Source organism: Fragaria vesca, linkage group LG4, assembly GCF_000184155.1.
Source record: "Fragaria vesca subsp. vesca linkage group LG4, FraVesHawaii_1.0, whole genome shotgun sequence".
Classification (NCBI taxonomy): Eukaryota; Viridiplantae; Streptophyta; class Magnoliopsida; order Rosales; family Rosaceae; genus Fragaria; species Fragaria vesca.
In genome coordinates this window covers 11,156,434-11,159,576 of record NC_020494.1, presented here as the reverse complement: position 1 = coordinate 11,159,576, position 3,143 = coordinate 11,156,434, and positions in this window count along the sequence as shown.

Below are 3,143 nucleotides of genomic sequence, written 5' to 3'. Positions count from 1 at the left end.
AATAAGTATAATTTAAAATATATATATTTCACATTATATTAAGTGTTTAAATTTAAGCATGAACATAATGAAAAATATGGTTTCAAAATATTTTTATAGAATAAAGACAAAATGGTAGCCTTAGATTTGAGAAGGATAAGATTGAATTTTTACTTTTTAATGTTGCCTCAGCCTTGAATTAACGAGCAACATTGAATGAGTGTATCCGCCCATGCCTCAGCCTTGATTCAAATTAATATTTTAAATAGGATGAGCGGCTATTTTAGATCGAAGAAGAGTTCGAAGGGCCAAAGGTCCGAATCGTCTGAGGGAACCTCTAGCAACCCTCAAACGTCGTCTCAGGGCCAGATGACAGCCAGACGTGCGAGCCTTCTGGAGACGGCGCAGAGGCAGCCGGTGGTGCCCCTTTCATCGAGGCAGGCGGGCGTCCCTCGTTCCTCGAGGCAGCTGTGGCCTCAGACCCAGACGGAGGTGTCTGCACCCGGTATGCCTGAGATACATCGGGCGCCGACTCCGGGTCCTACTTCTTCGGATAGTGGGTCATCTAGGGTACAAATGCCGCCGCCGCCTCTCTGTTCCTTCCGCAGATGATACCGGCCTTACCTGTAGTCGATGGCTCAGGGACACCGATTTATCCACTGCCCCCGCCAGTGGCTCCATCAACGGCGTACCGGTTCGTGCCTTTTGATACGCCTCTTATTTCTGCGAGGGTATCATCATCGGCGACAGAGATGGAATCCATCGCGTCCGCCGCGAGCGCCTCAGGTAATCAGTGATGAATGATTTGTTTTCTTATAATTAATAATAAAGGGTCTCCGATTTTAATAATCAATTTTGTTTATCATGTGATAGGCACCGTCGGAGCGAAGCCGACAAAAAAGAAGAGAGGCCCCGTCACAGGGAAGGCTCTCGAGAAGATCGTGGGTACCGTGGGGAGGATCGTCATCAATACTGACGGGGATGGCCACATAGTATCGGGCAGGAAGTCGAGGACGTACTCCGGCCGCGTGGGAACGCTCATTAGGGATAGAGTCCCTATGTTGTGGTCAGACTGGGGCGAGGTCCCGCAGAAGGTTAAGGACATGGTTCACAACGTGATGTCGGTGAGTTTACAAAATAATATTATGTATTACATTGTTGATTTCTCGAAAAACTAAACCAACAAACGGTTAAATGCAGGTGTGGTTTGAGGTTCTCGAGCACCTGAAGGACAGCTGGGCGGACGTTGTGCATGGAGGAATGTACGTTGGGAAGTTAATGAAAAACAAAATTGTATGTGATATTAATAATATTTCTAATATTTTTGTTGTATCTGTAGGTACAAGAGTGGAAGAACGAGTGGCGGACCCACTGGACTACGCACGGGAACACACGTTCTGGTACCCCTGCTGAGTTCCAGTACAGGGAGTACAAGTGGCGTTGGCTTCTGACATCAGAATTCAACAACCCTCGTAAACAGGTATTTAAAAAAATTAATTAGTTAATTTGTTATTAAGTACGTCCGTTTTTAAATATTTTACTAATAATTTATTTTTTTCTTTGAAGGCCGTTTCCAGAGCGAATTCTCAGAACCGGCAACGCAACACAAGGAACCATCATGGCGGTTCTAGACCATTCGCTGTCTTCATGGACGAGGCGGCCAGTGAACATCCAGAAGTCAACCGGTACGTCTATACGTACGAGAAAGCATATCCTGACGCCCAGGAGGATATTGTAAGTCATTTTACGTTTTTAAATTTTTAAATTTACTTATATATATGTCAAAATGTTAATTAATAATTTTTTTCCTATCCATATAGGCGAAGGTGAGGGAGGCTAGTGACGAGGTGATGAGTGTTATAGTGAGGGAGACATGGCCGGACACGCAAGAGGAAGAGATGTCCGAAGCCATGTCCCGGATCGACACTTCGGATCCGACGATTGGGGCGAGGATCATGGGCACAGCCTTCCCACCGAGAACAAACAACTTCTACTGCCGGGGTCTAGGAAAGAAGGGCGAGGGGGTCCTGAAGACCACTCCAGGATTTCAACAAAAGGCAGCCTCGACCAGCAGCAGGACCACGTCCACGACCACCAGGACGAGTCAGCTAGAGTCGGAAGTTCAGAGACTACGGGAACAGCAAGCTACTCAGGCTGCCTATAATGCCGCGCAGGCAGCCTATGTTGCCGAGATACATGCCATCAAGCAGGCCCATCAGCAGCAGATGTTCCAGTACATGCAGGACTTTACAACTGCCCAGCTTCAGGGACTTCCGGCTCCACCCATGTCTACGGCTATACCGCTACCCCAGCCGCCGCAACCTCGCAGCAGCCCCCAGAAGCGGATATTAATTTAGACGATTTAGATTTTGTGTAGTTGATGAATTATATAGTTTTATGTGCTTGTTGTTGGTTATATGGAATTGTTTTGGTGTATTTTGCAGCTTGCTTGGAATGGTAATTTAGAATTTTCGGGGTTTTTTTTTCCACTGGAATGGACTTATAGCCGACGAAAAATACCTTAATTCGTCGGCTATAGTATTTTTATTTTTTTAAAATAAATTTTAGCCGACGAATTACGCTTTAATTCGTCGGCTAAACCCCTATAAAGCTGACGAAATAGACAATATTTCGTCGGCTTTAGTTATTTTTAATTTTTTTTATTACACACTTTAGCCGACAAATATATTAAATGTTTCGTCGGCTAAAGTCTGAGAAAAAACCGATGACATTTTTTTTCGTCGGCTAAACTCTAGGACTATAGCCGACGAATATATTAAATGTTTCGTCGGCTAAAGTCTGGGAAGATAACCGACGACATGTTTTTCGTCGGCTAAACTCTGCGACTATAGCTGACGACTTCTTTATGTGTCGTCGGCTAAAGTCACCACAGACGACCTTTTCCCGACGAAATCTTAGCCGACGAGCTTTCGTCGGTTAAGATCTTAACCGACGAATTAAGCTAACAGGCCGACGAAAATTTTTCGTCGGCTAAAGTGCTTGTACTGGTAGTGTGGGTTAATTTTAGGGAAAATGCCCAAATGCACAAAAACAGGGATTTTAATACCCACTTCAATGTAAATCTTTTCTCTTAGCCCATTCTAATGATTTTTGATAAAATTACAAGTATGTCCTCTTCTCTCTCTTAAACCTCTCTCTCTCTC